The following is a 19,375-nucleotide window of genomic DNA, read 5'->3' on the forward strand; positions in this document are numbered from 1 at the left end:
GTGGTAACAAGGCCACAAAGGCACAGATAGAAACAGGAGGATTATTAATGTACCCAGCTCAGGCAGGTGAGAGGGAGATTGTTTGTCTGTGATTGTGGTTATTTCATGTCCCAGCAGGGGGAGGTGAAGATTAAACTCTGTGTGTGTGTGTGTGTGTGTGTGTGTGTGTGTGTGTGTGTGTGTGTGTGTGTGTGTGTGTGTGTGGTTGAAGAGTTGTATGCCTACTCGTGTTTCTATTTATTTGGTCTCATGGCCTCATGGTGTTTTCAATACTTTCAGGGACATGTGCGTTTCTGCCTGGGGCAATAGAAATGTGTATTGACCGAACCTCCGAGTCACAGATAGAGTCACACAGTAGTACATTGTGGAAACAGACCCTCTGGTGCAACCAGTCCAACCAAGCAATATACCAAACTGGACTATTTATACCTGCAAGCTCCTGGCCTGTGTCCCAACAAATCGTTCCTGTTCATATTTCCATCCAAATGTCTTTTAAAATTTGTAATTCACCCCACATCCACCACTTCATCATATTGTCCTATTTTAGCTTGTTTGGCCATTTCAGAAGCACTTAGGATTCAAATTCCTTGCAGTGAGTGTGGAGTCACATACATATCAATCAGGATATCCCTGAGAGATTTCCATATATGGGAGATATTAATGAGACATGTTTTCCCACGAGCAAAAGCAAAGCAATGTGAAGGCTGGAGATTTGAAACTGAGAAAAGAAAAACTCAACGGGTATGGCAAAACATGTGGAGAGAGATGGAAATGTAGAGGAAATGTTTGAAACCCTGTACATCTCTTCATCAGAACAAAATTTCTTCAGTATTTACCAAGACTGTCCTCCATCCCCTCACTGAACTGCTGCATTTCCACCCAGTGATTTAATTTTCGTTTATTCACTCACAGGATGTGAGCATTGCTGGCTCGCATTTATTGGCCATCCCTAATTACATGAAGGGCATTTCAGAGTCAACCATGTTACTGTGGGTCTGAGGTCCCATGTAGGCCAGACCAGGTCAGGATGGCAGATTCCCGTGAAATATTTGGGATTTTCTCCCTTAGAATTCACAATGTTCATCAGGAGAATTTCATTTATAGATTTTTTTTGAACATCTGGTTCAGATTCAAATTTGAACATCATTGTAATTTTTACTTTATTCATTCATGGGATGTGGGCATCGCTGACTTGGCAGCATTTATTGGCCATCCCTACTTGCTTGGAGTGCAGCTGAGAGTCAAACGCATTGCCGTGGGTCTGGAGTCACATGTAAGCCAGACTAGGTAAGGATAACTGTTCCATTCCCGAACGGGCATTAGTGAACCAGATGGGTTTTTCGGTCAATCACCAATGGATACATGGTCATCCTTAGATTCTTAATTGCACGTATTTTACTGAATTCAAATTCTACCAACTGTCCAATTTTTGTGGTGGGATTTGAAGCTGAGTTCCCAGAACACTATCTGCGTGTCTGGATTAACAGCCCAGCAATAATGCCATTTGACCATCACCACCCCACTAACTGTTCAGTGCAATCTCTTTAGAGCGCCATCTGGAAGTTAACAGGATGATGCTTATTCCATGAAATGTTTATTATATGTCAAGAATTAAACATCTTCAGTGTGAAATCGATTAAAAGTTTCGTACCATCCCTTAACTCCTGTCTGAACTAACTCTGGGTCCCTGTGTAATTAAATGGGTTTATACAGGAACTTAAGACCTGAAGCATGTACCCACTTTCTTCCAGAATGAAACTGGACTCACTGTAATTGGAGCCCGAGAAATAACTTACATTTTAAATTCGGACGGACAGAAATGTGAACACAAACAGCAGCCATAACAGGATGAAACTGCCTGAGATACAGAACAGCAGGATGATGGACTTTCTCCGATTGTTCACCTCTGTGTCATTCAGATTTTCCAGCTGTTTTCCAACACGGAGTCTTTTGCGAGTTTGAATGGCCTTTAGAATTTGTCTGACAGTCACAGCATTGAGCAGTAAGAGCAAAACAAATGGGAGACAAGGGGTTGAAATGCTATCAATCCAATAAAATACAGCCCATGCAGGTGAAGTATAAAATATTGCCTTAATTTTGCAATGCCATGGAATATTATCGATTGTATATAATGTCTCATATATGAAATATCAGAATGTATTTTTGAAACAGCTCATGCCACAAACTAACCCTATAACCACACCTGCTACTTTCTCTGTGCAATATCTTGTCTTCAATTTCAGGCAAGAAATGGCCACAAGCCGATCAATAGTGAATACGACAGTTGCCCAGACAGAACAATCCCTGCTTGCAGCCAATAGAGCAAAATTGACACGACAGACTTGGGTAACATACAGCACGCTGGAAGGGAAATGAATTCCAACAATACGGTTCAGTATTGTAGCCATAATAATGACTAGTAGGTCTGTCATTGCCATGGACACAAGGTAGTAAGTGATGCATCTGGAGAGACCGCACCCTCCTCTGGATAGGATCACAATCACTGCCAAGTTAGCTGCAATATGGAAAAAAGACCCACAATCCAGACAGCTTTGGAAATGGAAGAGTGAGAGAGTCAATATGTATAAAACTATAAAACCCTCAGGTTAAAACATCAGCAATCATTTCTATTGAGCGTGGGAGCAGCCTCATGGTCTCGGTAGACAATGACAAATTCACCTTCACCTCATTGAGATCCAGACATATCATTTAAGCAGCATTGTTACTGGAGCTGCACCGGAGAATTAGGATAAAGCATTTTATTAGTCACTCATCCAGTTTGAATTATATCTTTTAAGCACACATGGGAATGATCCGAATTAATGATCCTTCCTTCAGGAAAGATTGAGAGCAGGAATAATTCAGAACCTTGCCTTGGTATGGCCTTAACAATGTTCACTCAGAAACCATCAGTGTCAGATCCCTTTCAAATTCAAACTGGCACTGAACCAGGAATGGAGTTAGAGACTGAGAATGGAAACCAGGCATTATGTGGTACGGAGAAAAATAAATCTTACAAATAAAGTGGCCCTTACATTGTTACCAAGTGTCTGCAATTTTGTCAACAATTTTCCACAAAATACCATCATTTCACTGTATCATTTATTATCTTCAGTTCTGAAATTTTAATCCTCTGAATACTGAGAGTTCACATGGAACATATAATATTGGAGCTAGAAATAAATTGTGATCAAAATATCAGGACACAGCGATGGCTTGGCTGCAGCAAACAAAGAATTAATTTAATCTTTAAATTCAATATTCTTCCACCCTAATCCAGCATATAAACCTGTCGCAAAAGGCAGGAGGTTGAGAGACGTTCTGAGGACAATTATATTTCACCCAGAGGGTGGTGAGGATTGGAATGTATGGCCTGGGAGTGTAGTCAAGGTAGGGAACCTCACATCCTGCAAAGAAAGGATGTGGATGAGCACATGTAATGGTATAACATACAAGGCTGTGGGTTTGAAAGTGGGGTTGGCGTAGATTTAGACAATTTTTTGGACATCTTCAACACTATACTGCTTGACAGTCCATTGCTTAATTTCCTGTGATCCAAACGATGAAGTTTAACACTAGAAGCCCTCATAGTTCTTTTGCCTCAGTCAACACGTTCGGAAGAAATGGTGCTCCACCACAATTTGGAGGAGCGTGACTGGATTTAGATCCCATTCCAACACGGAACATATTGCTAATGCTTTAGAATGATTGCAAATCAGAGAAGTTTGCATGTTATGTGAATTTCATGAATTGCATTGCATGACAGGAACAGGACATGCAACTATTTCTGTATTATCAGTTCATGCAAGTTACGTCACACCTCAGGCACAGATGGTATTGAATACCAATCTCCATGACACAGTAATAGAGTCACGACTGTGTTGTCACAGGGCCCTGTCTGGGTTAGATTTCTGAGTTTTTTGTGCTTACTAGATGACCCACTCCCAAAACTCCCCACAGGTACAATGTTACTTCTTAAAACTTTCACCTGGACTTGAGAAGCTTACATTTTCCCAAGAAACAATTGAAGGGAAGGCTTGACTCATGAATGCAAAAACTTGAAAAAACAAATGGGAGATGTATGATCCACTGGTAGAAATGCTGCATTAAGTGATTTTTTAAAGGCAATGTCATTAAAGCAGCAAACCATTATACACAAGTCAATAAAATATTCCATGACAAGAGGGAAAAGAGAGTATAGCCAAAGCAATGATACAGTTGAATGACAGAATTGTATCTGAGGATATACATTAATATGTTCAAAGCAAATATCTTTCCTGGTAAGACTTTATAACGCTGAAGGGGAAAATGTTATACAAAACAGACTCACGATCACAGCAATTTTAATTTGGCACAGCTCAAATCAAAAGACTTTCAAAACGTACAGCAAATTCCAGTCCCGTACCTGGCACCCCGATAGCTGCAAGGATGGGATAATAGCTTGCAAAGAGCAGACCTTTTGGTGCAGCGTGCATCTTGGTAAGGTACGCTATTCCACATTCAGTGTGGGAGACATTTATACCTGATGTGAGCCTCCCAGGAGCATTTACTTGTTTTGAATTTGGAAATTAATTGCAAAATTGCAACAACTGGGTGAAATATAATTGTCCTCAGAACCTCTCTCAACCTCCTGCCTTTTGAGACAAGTTTACATGCTGGACTAGAGTGGAAGAATATTGAATTTAAAGATTAAATTAATTCTTTGTTTGCTGCAGCCAAGCCATCGCTGTGTCTCAACATTTTGATCACAATTTATTTCTCGCTCCAATATTATATGTTCCATATGAACTCACAGTATTCAGAGGATTAAAATTTCAGAACTGAAGATAATAAATGATACAGTGGAAATAAACTGTTTTGGAAAGCCTGTGGTTTGATGTCATGAGTTATGTACATTGGAACTGGGAGTTGAAGTTCTGAATCAAAGGTTCCATGACATTCATACACAGTATAACATGACCTTTTGCTATGACATAAAGAGTGACACACCAATCCAGAACTGTAGTCCCATAAGTGTGGCTTAGACCATGTTGCCCGCATCCCATAGACAATGTAATGATAAATGAGGTTGACAGTAGAATTGAGAATAAGGAGCTTTATATAAAAAAAACAGAAAGTAAACATAACGTAAATCACAGTGTCGAAGAAAAGATCATGATAATAGATAGACAGCTGACATAAAAATGTTCTAGTTATAAAAATGGAGTCCATCACACACTGAAGCAGATGTGAAATGCGCAGAAGTTCATCAAGCTGTAATACCGTGGGTTATGGGAAGAAGGTGCTGCTGGTAGCAGATGAATTATCAGCAGGAGGTTATTTGTGAGTCAGGGAAACTTAAGGCAAAAACAAAAACATTTTTATTGGCTGGACTGCATACGAATGTGCCTGAATTTTGACGAACATGCCAGGTGATTGGAAAACCTCAGGCAATGATTAAGCCAGTGCCTTTCACGCTCATTCCCTAAATTGAGTAATTTTTTGACAAGGGTCTTAATTGATTACAAAGGACCACAACCTCAAACAAAATGCTGGAATCAATATGGTTTCAACTTAATGGATGTGTCTCCGGCATTTCCAGAGGTTACTCCATTATAAATTGTCATATCTAAAAGAATTATCAAAGAGTTACAAAAATATGTGCTCGATATGGATGGCCTACAGTGATATCAGTCAGATCAAGACCCAAAATGTTGCATCAGAATTATTCAATGACGTTATTGTTAGTTTAAGATTAAAACAAATGAAACCCCAAACTGCAGGGAGCAGGAGAATATTGGCATCAATGTTTAAAGACTATACTGAGGGCTTATTGTCAAGACGATCCAGAAGATTGGGATAAAGGAATTCCATTTGTACCTTTTGCAATTAGGGATGCACCAAATGAGAAACTAAGCCCAGTCAATTTCAATTAGTTTTTGTGGCGTTAGGTGAGAGGATCACTGAAATGAATGAAGTAGAAATTGGTGAGTCGGAGATGAGAGACAGCAGACATGGATCATGAGTAAAATTTTAGGGAAAGTTTAATCTGAGTGGGTGAGTTGGCTAGACAGTATTTAAAAGTAGCACAGCGAATGATGAAACAGGAAACAGACAAGATATCAAACATTTGGAATTTTGCTCATGCGGATGAAGTGTTAGGCTGAATTCCAGTGGAGGGTGAGCATTTATAAGCAAGGTTTATGAAATCAAAAGATAATTGAAGGTGATGGATTATATGATAAGAAAGACTGCCAGAAAGAAACCTCATGGAGTGTGTCATGTGAATATGGTCAGAAGGTATTTTGAGAGGGAAGGGAAGTAATAGGAGAATGTGTCACTGGTTACAACACAGAGTAAAGAACCAAGTTCAGAGGATTCTGAATTGGACATTCCTGTATTTGAGTTGAACAACGATGAAGCTTTCAAAAATTGGGATAAATTGTGGAATTGTGGTCCGGAGGAAAGTTAAAATGACCTGAAACATTTATTGCAGTCATGTGTTAAGCCAAGTGGGAATTACTGGAAGTGTTAACCTGGTTTCCCAAGCTGTTCATGTTGGAAATGCTGTTCCAATTAAGCCACAGCCTGGCAAAATTAACCATTTGAAGTTGGCACAGGAGGAAAAATAGTTTGCATGCTTGCAAAACGATAACTTAATCAATGTAGTTGCAGCGACTGGAGCTCATCCATCATAATTATGCCAAAATCAGATGGTACACACAACGATTCTGTGTGGATGATTGCAATGTCAAAGCAGGTACAAAATCTGATACATCCCCTATTCCACATTTGGAAGACTGTATTAATAAGGTAGGACAAACAACTTATATTTCTAAGTTGGACTTACTCAGAGGATCCAAGCAGGTAGCTTTATCTGAAAGAATCAAGGCAATTTCAGCTTTTGTGACACAAAATGGTTACACCTAAAAGCTGAGGCTCTCTTACTGTTGTTAGAATTGCATATGACGCAATCTGCTTCACTGAATGTGCTTTTGCCAAGGGTGTGTTTATGGGACACTACTATATTAATTAAAAGTAGTTGATATGTATATATCGTTTTGCGAAGCCAATTCTTTTATTTTAATTTTGTCTGAACTATAACTGTTGTGTCATAATAAAGTGTGTTTTGCATAAAGTCGAGTAGCTTGAGCAACTGAAATGCATCTGGAATACAAGGCCTTTCACTTACCTTTCAAATACAAAAAGGCCAGTGTTGAGCCTCAAGTCTGGAATTTTGATATAGTTTGAGGGGATTTGGCCTAATCCATAACATAGGATCATTTCCTTTTTCTATTCATTCCATGGGATGCGGACATCTCTGGCTCTTCAGCATTTCTTGTCCATCCTTAGTGGCCCATGTGAAGCTGGTGTTGAGTTGCGTTCTTGAACCGCTGCAGTGGTCCTGTGGCCCACAATGCTCTTAGAGAGGGAATTCCAGGATATTGACCCAGCAATAGTGAAGGAACGGTGATATATTTCCAAGTCAGGATGGTGAGTGACTTGGAAGTGTACTTAGGGGTGATGGTGGTGCTCCCATGTATCTGTCACCCTTGTCCTTCCAGATGGAGGTGGTCGTGTGTTTGGAAGGTGCTGACTGAGGATATTGCCAGAGTAGATTGGGAATATTTACTTATGGATAAGCCTGCACTTGTGAAGTGGGGAGCAGTCAACGTGGGGCTGAAGAGAGACAGATCTAGGGGCAGTAACTTCAGAGAACCCTGGATATCTGGGACAATTCAGGATTGGATAAAGAAGAACTGAAAGGCTTTCAGTAAATCCAGAGAGAGCAGTTAAGCTGTGGCCCAAGAAGAATATTGAAAGTGCAAGAGGGAACATGGGAAAGTAATTGAAAGAGCAAAATGGGGGTATAAGAAAGGGATTACAATCTGAGTTTGGGAGGATCATAAGATATTGCATAAATTCATAAAAAAGAAGAGGTTAACAATGGAAAGTGTAGGGCCCATTAAGGGCTGATTAAGCAACCAGTGTATGAATCTGTGGGATATTGGAAGGGTGTTAAAAGAATATTTCTCTTAAGGTTTTATTTTTGAAAAGAAAAATGTGGGGATGGAATTCAGGAAATGAGACTCAGAGAAACGTGTATGGTTTGACAGAGTAAATGGGGAGGTGTTGTTGGCTCAGATCAATTGCCTCCCAGACTGCAGTAGGTAGTGAGGTAGGAAATTTCAGGGGCTCTGACACACATTTTTAATTCCTCTCTGGACACAGAGGAAGTGCTGGAGGGTTGGAGGATGGTTAATGTGGTTCCACGTTTTAGAGGGGTGGTAGAGATTGACTAGAAAACTGTCGAATGGTGAATCATATGTCACTGAGAGCAAAACTAATGACGAAAATTCTGAAGGAGCGAATTAATACCCACTTGGAAAGGTATGATTTAATGCGGGATAGTCAGCATGGCTTTGTCAGAGGGAAGCCATTTGTCTCACAAATTTGTTGGCATGTTTTAAAACTGTGATGGAGTGTGTGGATTAGAGAAGTTCAGAAATGTAGTTTGTACTGTGACAACGCCATGTCCTGGTGCGGTAATTTTGTTTTGATTTCTTTGATTAGGGAGACTGAAGGAGACGTGACAAGCTGGCGATGAGGGCCACATCAGTAAACGGCTTGGAGGCCTTGGGTACTTTTCAACAACGAGAATGGATAAGGGTCATTCTCACAAAACAGGATTTTTGCATTTTGATTTTGCAGAAGCATCATGAGCACTTCGGTTTTCGACAGAGTTAGAATCTTCGGGAGATGCCTCTGGGCTGGTCCAGTCTCTGGATCTTCTTTTGACAGCTTTTTCCTCCTGGATTGGAGAACTGCATGTGAAAATCTGTGTCCAAATTTTCCTTTTTGCCAATGGGTGTGTTCAAGGGATGTTACTGTATTGGAACTGTCAATTAGAATTATTACCATATTGTTCTTTTAAGTTTTCCATGAGTTAAGTTATTCTAAATTATTTTTCTTTCATCATATTCAAACTGCAGTGTCTGTATAAATTGTGTTGTGCTTAATGGTGAGTAGTTTGGCCAATACATTTGCATCTGGAACATAGCAGCTCACATTTGTCTTTGAAATAAGAAAATGTTAGGGGCTAGGCTATGTTCTTAAAGTATTTTGTGAGGGGTCTAGTCTAGACCATAACAATCTCGATTTTAGCAAAGATTCAGATAAGGTCCCAGATGGGAGGCTGAAAGCGATTTTTGAAGCTCGTTGAATTGAGGGAGGCTGGGTGAGGTGGATCAGAAACTGGGTAGAGCATAGCATGGAATGGGCAGTGATGCAAGGTCATTGAATACCTGGAGAGTGATATCCAGCTTTTCACCACAAAGATCAGTACTGGGGCCCTGACTGTTTGCTATATACAAAATAATCGAAATGAAAATGTTCATCGAATTTGTAGATGACACTGGGATTGGTAGACTGGCTAACAGGGGAAAAGATTGTCATAGGTTACATGGAGAAAAAATGGTTTGGGTAGATCAGTGACAGGTTATATTTAACAATGATAAATACGAGGTGATGTATTTTGGAATAAAATGAAACAAGAGGTGGTAATATTTAATGAATGGCAGGACACGGGGTAGCCTTGAGGAACAGATGGATCTTAGAGTAATTATTTATAGATCCCCGAAGTCAACACAGCGTGTGAATGGGACAGTTAAGACGGCATAAGGAAGACTGCTTTCATCAGACATGACATAGAGTATTGGAACAAGGAGATAATGTTGGAGTTGTACAGAGCATTGGTTAGACCACAGCTGGAGTGCTGTGTGCAGTTCTGGTCACCGCATTACAGGAGGGATGTGATAGCACTAGAGGGGGTAAAGAGGAGGGGCAATAGGATGTTGCCTGGGATGGAGAAATTGGGCTTTCAGGCAAGAATAGAAGGCTTGGAGATAGTAAGAACTTCAGATGCTGGTGTCAGAGATAAGACAGTGTTGGAGCTGGAGGAACACAGCAGACCAGGCAGCATCAGGGGAGCAGGATAATTCACATTTCTCGTATAGTTTTCTTCACAGCAGAAAAGACTGAGGGTGGACATGAGAGGTGTAAAAGATCATGAGGGTGATGGACAGGATGAACAATTATTTTGATTTGTTGACTCAAACAAAGTTGGTAGGAACAGTGAGTCAGGTATTTGCATCATTATCAGAGTACGTACCTGGGGAGAGTAATGAGGTGAAAATTGCCATTGTAAGTGTATATGAGCTACTATCAGAAACCTCCAGGAAATGTTTTTGGAATCTAATGAGGGAACCTGTTTGAATGTAATTTGTTTGTGAAAGAATCAAACCATTTAGTTCCTATCGGTAGATATGGGCATTAAAAATAGATCAAATGTATGATCCTTCTGGAGAGACAAGTACTTTGGAAGGGTTCAAAAAATCACTTCCTGAGGTAGTGAGAACTCATGTGGAAGAGCAAAGAGTTAAAACTGTAAGATGAGCAGCAGAAATGGCTGATGGTTATGGGTTGGTTCATAAAACAAAGTTCTGCTTCTGGCATCAAATTAAATCACTGAGGGATAAAAACTTGGAAAATAGAAATTCTCAGGTGGTAAGGGAAAAGGAGATCTCACTGAAGATAACAAAGATGGTTTGCTGTGGGGTAAAAAGGACACCCATGGTGAGGAAAGAGAAGTTAAAAAGCTCAGGCATTCTCATTGTAATAAAGTTGGCCGCATTTAGTCACAGTGTCATTGCTTTAGAAAAGGGACTGGGAAGATGAAAGTGGGAAAACAGGAGAAGCCTGGAATATTGATGAAGTGGAAACAAAATGAACAGTGGAAGGGAGAAATGTGAAAAAAGAATGTTCAACCTGGTGAGGGTTTGGGTTGAAAACTAAGTGCGAGATCTCTTGAAAGAATTTCCTTCAGTGGGCGAGGGGCCCTCATGTGTGGCAGGAAGGAGTGGGTAAAGAAATTAAGATTTGAAGAGATATGGGATCAGGTCAACAGTCAGGAGATATGCAGTTCAGAGGGACCATTGCCAGAAAAAAGTGGCAATATGAGGAATTCATGGTGAAAAGAGTTTTGTTCCATTATGTAAAGCTGGATCACAGGTGGGAGTGATACCTCCCGTGCTTGAAAGGCCATTGGAAAACCCAGAAATTGCAGTGTGGCCAGAAGTGTATCCGGGGATTTTTCCTGACCATGTGGTCATGAGATCACAAAGGGACAGATAGAAACAGGAGGATGACTATTGTAGCCAGCTCAGGCAGGTGAGAGGGAGCTTGTTGTTGTGCAGTGCATTATAGCAGAGGTGGATGAAGAGTTGTATATCTGCTCGTGTTTCTATTTATTTGGTCTCATGGTGCTTTTAATGCTTCCAGGGATATGTGTGTTTCTGCCCTGTACAATACAAGTGTTTGTTGATCAAACCTCGTCATCATGGATAGAGTCATAGAGTGATACAGTACAGAAACAGATACTTTGGCCCAACCAATCCATGCAAAACATTATCCCAAACTAAACTAGTCCTATCTGCCAGCTCCTAGCCTTTATTCCTCTAAACCATTCCTATTCATATTTCCATCCAAACTTTGTAATGAGACCCACATCCACCACTTTATCATACCACACTGTTTTCGCTGGCTTGGCCATTTCAGATGGAGTTAAGATTCAAACTCCTTGCAGCGAGTTTGGAGTAACATACATGTCAAACTGGATATCCCTGAAAGATTTCCATCCGTAAGTGGGAATTTTTTCCCCCTTTATTCATTTACGGGATTATGGCGTTGTTGTCCAGGCCAGCATTTATTGCCCATCCCTAATTGCTCAGAGGGCAGTTCAGATTCAAACGCATTGCTCTCGGTTTTGAGTCACATGTTGGTCAGACCAGGTGAGGTTGGTGTTTTCCTTTCCTAAACAACATTAGTGAACCAGATGGGCTTTTCCTGGCAATTAACAATGGATTTATGTCATCATTGGATTCCTAATTCCAGTCATTACATTGAACACAAATTAACCAACCTGCGGTCATGGGATTCAAATGTGCGACCCCAGAACATTAAATTACTACAGTGTGGAAACAGGGCCTTTGGCCCAACAAGTCCACAGTGATCCACACGACACCCGACCCAGATCTTTCCCCCCTCCAACTGACCTAAGCTACACATCCCTGAACACTACGGGCAATTTCCCACTGGCAATCCAGCCTAGCCTGCACCTCTTTGGACTGTGGGAGGAAACTGGAGAACCTGGAAGCAACTCACACAGACATGGGCAGAATGTGGAAACTCCACACGGACAGTCATCCAAGGGTGGAATCGAACGCGGGTCCCTGGCACTGTGAGGCAGCATTGCTAACCAGTGAGCCACCGTTGTGTCACTGAAAAGTGGCAAAGGAAAACATGAGTTCCCTGACCAGAAACATTACCAGGATCTTTAGGTTAACAGTGCAGTGATCATACCCCTCGGTGAGCACCTCTCCGATTAATGGGACACGTTTTCCCGTAAATGAAAACAAAGCAATGTGGATACTGGAGATTTGACACTAATAAAAGACAAAAAAAATGTGTCTGGCAACATGTGTGGAGAGAGAAGGAAAGGCAGAGTAAACATTTCAAGCCCGGGACATCTCTTCATCAGAACCAAATTTCTTCAGTATTTACCAAGATTGTCCCCCATCACCTCACGGAGCTTCTGCATTTCCACCCAGTGATTTAGTTTTCCTTTATCCACTCACAGGATGTGAGTATTGCTGGCTCGCATTTATTGGCCATCCCTAATTACCTAGAGGGCATTTCAGAGTCAACCATGTTACTGTGGGTCTGAGGTCACATGTAGATCAGACAGGTCAGGATGGCAGATTCTAGTGAACCAGATGTGTTTCCCCCCTTAGAATTCACAATGGATTCACGGTCATCAATACAATGTTTTTTCCAGATTCTTTTTGAATATCAGAGTCAAATTCCAACATCTGACTTCGCAGGACTTGAACACATATCCCCATAACATTGTCTGTGTCTCTGGATTAACAGTCCAGTGATAAAACCACTTGGCTATTTACCCCCTGTAATATTGCCAGTACAAGGCAGGGTTGGAGTTTGCACATCAGAACGCAGTGCAGAATAGCTGGATATGCTGGCCATCACCAATGAAAAGGTGTTAGTAAAACTGTTTGGCCTGAAGATGGATAAATCAAGGTAAGGGGTAAGGTGGAGAATGAGGGATCTTTGTGCTAACCTCAACTGGTACATGAATTGAATCTATGCTGTTGGAACCACAACCCAAATGTCTGGCCAGCTGAGCTAAACTGACCCCATATTTTGGCATGTACTGAATGTGGTTGCATCCTCAAAGTGACATTTTAGCTTGTTTGTAGCCACCTTCCCTTCAGAGTGACAAAGTGAGATCTGAAACCGTCTGTAATTGGAGAAAAAGGAAAGAGTGAATCTTTTCTGGGACGCTGCATTCATTACCAACACTGGGAGACTTACTTTCAACTTCAGATTCCTCTAATTGGAGCATACATTGTGGCATTGCTCTTGGCCTTTAGCATTCTCTTCTCAGAACAATCTAGAAACATCTTCAGCACATCAATATTTTAAATCAAAAGGCATGGAGCCATCTATTTAAAATACAATAATAATATAAGAATGGGGAATAATATAAGAACGTGTTTGAGTCATCAAATGTTGGTAACAAATGCAGTGCCGTGTAAAACAAAAACAGACACTAAGTTATGAATTCAAACTTGTTTTTTGATGAACTTAAGATCACTTATTGAAACTGAATGTGGTAATTGATCGAACCAGGGCATGATGCTCCGTTAAATAAATTGGCAACACAGGCTTCGTTGTTAGTCTATCAGCTTGATCAGACCGGAAGCAACGATTACTCGCAGACCCAAAAAATGATTTAAGCTGACTTTACATCTGACATCAGAACTGAACTATGCACCTTGTCAATTAAGATATGTAGATGAGGCCTACAACATGACAAAAGATTTTGAAATGGAGAGCAATTAGAATTTACCCAATAATGTTCTTTCGGAGCGTGAGATTAAATTCGGCCCCAGGAAACAGCAAGTTACATTTATTAGAGATGATAAAGGCACTGAACAGCAGTGTCATGAATGATCTGCCTCGGTCACTTTTAGTCTTTCATACTACTGACACGAGGTTCGATCTCTTACAGGGTAGAGACACAACTTTGCTCATTTCCCTTGGTATGAGTTAAAAGGTTTTGTGTAGTGAACAGGAGCTTGAAAAACAGCAGAGCTCAAAAAAAGGTACTTCTGTTGTAATGGGCTATGAAAATGCTTGTTTTTCAGATTGATTGGAAGTTTTCAGTCTTGAAGGTGTGGAAAATGAGTTTGTTTCATGTTTTGTTGAAACATCTTGAGTAGCTTCTTTAAAATGGCCATTGGAAGCTCTTTGTGAACATTGAGAGGCATTTTGTTACAAGGCTTCCTGTAAAGCCCATGGATGGTGATAACTGTTTGCTTTATTGCAAACCACTTCTAGCGCTGTTTTACATTGTGGGTGGCGTGGATTGTTTCATCTGATTCAGTTGGTGAAACGTCTGCTAAAAATGAGCTGCCTAACTGGACTTTCCTTTCTCTGAAAAGTAAACCGTCTACTTGAGGCCAGTGTAAGATCTAATAGTCCTTTTGGAACAGTGATCGAAAGAACAACTTGAGGCTGTATTTTCTGAGAAAGCTGTATCTGTAAAGACATCAGAGTAATTTGGCCACATGGTCCTGAACATCAGACTCTGCGCCATTCTCAGCTTTACCTTTTTTTTCCCCTTAGGAATAGCCTATTTACCAAGGTGGTACTGATTTTTTTTAAAGAATTTTAATTCCAGTGGAGATGTTTTTCAGAGATAGTAGGAACTACAGATGCTGGAGAATCTCAGATAACAAGGTGTGGAGCTGGATGAACACAGCAGGCCAAATAGCATCAGAGGAACAGGAAGGCTGATATTTTGGGCTTAGACCCTTCTTCAGAAATGAAGGGTCTTGGCCCGGATACGTTTTTCAACTATTTTTCTCTAAGAGAGAGTATGTGTGTATTTTGAAGATGCTTACGGGGATAATCATTCATAACGCTGTATTACCGAGTACATAGTCATTTTAATCAACCCGTTAAAACATACTTCTGGAGCAGGTGGGCCTTAAGCTCCTCTGGCTGTGAGGTAGGGACGCTACCACAGTCCTCCACTGACCAATATTGCATTGATATATAGAACAATTACAGTGCAGAAAGAGGCCATTTGGCCCACATTGACCCTCAAAAAACCTTCACAGGCCCACACCCCATGCTGTAATCCTGCATTTTTTGTGACTAATCCACTGACCCAGCACATCTTTTGATGCTCAAGAGCAATCCAGCACGGCCAATCCACCCAAACGTGCACATCTTTGGACTGTGGGACCACATCGCCCAGTTGAAACCAACTCAGACATGAATAAAACACACAAACTCTGACTTGCCCAAGAGAGATGCCCAAAGCTGGATTCGAACCCAGGCACCTACTGGAGTGGAACTGCAGTGCCAACCACCGAGCCCCTCTGCCACCCAGGGGTCAACACCACTTGCTTTGTTAGTCAACCTGCCAAAGTGTGGGGTGACCGAAAGACTGGGGCCTGATCAATTTCGCAGAAACATATAATCGCTACATTGTTGAAGCAGGACAATCAGCCCAACCAGTCCACACCAGCCCTCCGGAGAGCATCTCACCCAGACCCAGCACCTCAACCTCCAACCACATTTCCCATGGCTAATCTCCCCAGCCTGCACATCCCTGGGCACTATGAGCAATTTAGCACAGCCACTCCACCTGAACCTGCACATCTGTTGGTGAACAAAAACTCACAAACTTCAAATTTATTCAATCAAAGCCAACATTTAATTGACAAAATGCAAGTGACTAACACCCGTTCTAACGTACGAAGATCTATTCCTCAAAATGATGCAACATCCATCTTCCTCGGTAGGATGAGTGAAACAAGTCGAAGTATACTTGCCACAAGCTGACAGGGGCTGATTACTAGTGTTGTGGTCTTCAGTGCTTCAAACCCAGTGTTCTTCTTTATTCCTCTGAGGATGATTGTTCCTGGGTTTCTAGCCCAGGGTTCAGCCCATCAGTATATTTATTTCTCAGGGAGATGTGGGACACAGTGGCTGAGTGGGTAACCCTGCTGCCTCCCAGCCTGAGGGACCTGGATTTGTTTCTAGCCTCAGGTGACAGTCAGCGTGGGGTCGGAAATGTTCTCCCCGTGTTTGCGTGGGTGTCCACACACAGTCCAAAGGTATGTGGATTAGCCATGGGAAATGCAGGTTTACTGGAATAGGGTGAGGGGGTGGGTCTATTTGGGAAGTTCTTTGAACATTTGGTGTACACCTGATGGGCAGAATGGCCTACTCCCAAACTGAAGGGATTCTACAACAATGAACCTGCTTGTAGTAAATTGCCAAATCATTCCCCTTCAGCAGAATAAAGTTAATATTCGAGTTGCTGAGGCTATCTCCTGCTGCCTATCTGTCCAGACGAGATCCCGTTGCTTCAGTTAATTAAGTTATCTTCTGCCATTGAGCCAGTCGCTTGCTCAGCCCAGATTTTGTTAGAACCACTTGGCTCCCCAGAGCTCCCCACATTTACCAGCATGCGATAGAATCATGAGGGGAATCGATAAGGTGAGTAGCCAAAGTCTTGTCTCCAGTGGAGGGGAGTCAAAACCGAGAGGACATCAGTTTAAGGTGGGAGGGGAAATGTTTAAAAGTACCTGAGGGGTAACATTTTCCACACAGAGGTTGGCTCATGTGTGGAACGAGCTCCCAGAGGAGGCTGGTACAATGACAACGTGTAAAAGGCATCTGCATGGGAACATGAATAGGAAGTGTTTACACGGGTGTGGGCCAAATGCTGGTAAATGGGAATCATTCAGATGAGGAATTCTGGTTGACATGGACGTGTTGTATTGAAGGGTCTGTGTCTGTGCTGTGTGACTCAAGACCAGAAGTCCACACTGAGAACACACCAGGCTGAGAGCCCAGCACACTGAGTCACTGAGAGACCACTACACTCAACTGAGAAACAATAACACTGGGCCACTGAGCGACCACTATGCTAGGCTGAGAGATCACCATAGCAGGTCACTGAGAGACCACCAGGCCAAGCTGAGATACCACGTCTCTGGGTCACTGAGAGACTGCTACGCTCGACCAAGAGACTGCCATGCCAGACCGAGAGACTGCCAGTCCAGGCCAAAGGGTGAATCTGTTTGAAAAGTGTTGGGGTTCTATGGGCCCACCCCATCCAGCTGAGACAGCAATTTACCTGCAGTTCACTCAACTGGAGCAAGTGTTGCCTCTTCGGACTGTTGATAGATTAGGGATTTGGTTTTGTAATTTGGTGCCAGATGTTAAAAGTTCAAATAAAATTATGATAATAAAACTTTATTTGAGGAGTTAAATCTTCTGGTTCTGTTCACACTGTCTCACTCACTATTCCATTTCAATCATGATCTCAATTGTACTTTTTTTTTCATATCGCAGCTAATTTGGCAGTGATTGTGATCCTATCCAGAGGAAGGTGCGGTCTCTCCAGATGCATCACTTACTACCTCATATCCATGGCAGCGACAGACCTACTACTCATTATTACAGCTGGAATATTGGTCTGTATTGTTGGAATTTACTTCCCTTCCAGCGTCTTATATATTACCCCAGTCTGTAGTGTCAATTTGGGGTTAATGCATGGAAGCAGGAAATGTTCTGTCCGGTCAACTGTCGTATTCACTATTGATCGTTTTGTGGCCATTTCTTGTCTGAAATTGAAGACAAGATATTGCACAGAGGAAATAGCAGCTGTGGTTATAGGGGCAGTTTGTGGCATGAGCTGTTTCAAAAATATATTCTGGTATTTCACATATGAACCAGTTTATACAATCGGGAATATTCCATGGCATTGTAAAATTAAGTCAATATTTTATACATCACCTGCATGGGCTGCAGGTGATGTATAATTGGATCCATCGCATTTCAACCCCTTGTCTCCCATTCGTTTTAAACTTACCCAGCTCAATGCTGTGACTGTCAGACAAATCCTAAAGGCCATTCAAACTCGCAAAAGACTCCGTGTTGGAAAACAGGTGGAAAAACTGAATGACACGGAGGTGAACAATCGGAGAAAGTCCATCATCCTGCTGTTCTATATCTCAGACAGTTTCATCCTGTTATGGCGACCGAGTCTGTTAAGATTTCTCTACATCCAAATTAAAAATCTAACTTATTTCTGGGGATCCAATTACAATGAGTCCAATTTCATCCTGGAAGAAAGTGGATATATGCTTCAGATTTTAAGTTCCTGTATGAATCAATTTATTTACGCAGGGACCCAGAGTAAGTTCAGGTATTTGTGAATGAGTGGCATTAAATTTTCTGTCAATTTCATTGCAAAAAATGTTTAAATCTTGACATATAATAAACATTTCATGGAATAAACTTCATCCTGTTACCTTCCAGTTGGTGCTGTAAGGAGGCTATAGCATTCAAGGGGTCCCAATTTAAATATTTTCACTTTAAATATTTTCCAGTTGTTGCCATAAAGAGACTGCACTGTGCAATTGGTCCCAATTTAAATATTACTGACTTAAGAAGGCTTGTGCTGACGAATACAATCTCATTCACGGGTACAATTTTAAAGACCCAACCATTACTAACAGTTCCTTCTTATTTTCCGTAAGACCATTAGACCATAAGACATAGGAACAAAAATTTGGCCATTCAGCTCATTCCATCTGATCCGTCATTCAATCATGGCTGAACTTAATTCAATCATTAAGTTCCTCAATCTTGTTCTCCCACTTTCTCCCTCTAACCCTTGATCCCCTTGACAATCAAGAACCTATCCATCTCAGTCTTACATGTACTCAATGACATGCCTGCCACAGCCTTCTGTGGGAGCGAATTCCATAGATTTACCACTCTCTGGCACTCTCTCTGTTCTGAAAGCTCTTCCCTTTACTCTCAGTCTGTGGCCTTGGGTGACTTCAGTCTTCAACTTTTTCTCCCCATTTACAAAATAGTCCAAGGTTTTATTCTTCTTACCAAAGTGCATGACCTCACACTTTCCCATGTTGTTCTCCATCTGGACCTTCTTTGCCCACTCTCCCCACCTGTGCAAATCCTTCTGCAGTCTGCTCACCTCCTCAATACTACCCATCCCTCCACCTATCTTCGTATCATGTGAAAACTTCACCAGAATGTCCGCAGTTCCTTCATCGAAATCATTAATGTTTAACGTGAAAAGTTGTGGTCCCAACACGACCCTTGCCGAACATGACTTGTCACCGGCTGCCATCCTGAGAAAGCCCCCTTTATCCCCACTCTCTGTTTTGTGCCAGACAGATAATCATCTGTCCATGCTCGCACCTTG

Source organism: Stegostoma tigrinum, chromosome 45, assembly GCF_030684315.1.
Source record: "Stegostoma tigrinum isolate sSteTig4 chromosome 45, sSteTig4.hap1, whole genome shotgun sequence".
Taxonomy (NCBI): domain Eukaryota; kingdom Metazoa; phylum Chordata; class Chondrichthyes; order Orectolobiformes; family Stegostomatidae; genus Stegostoma; species Stegostoma tigrinum.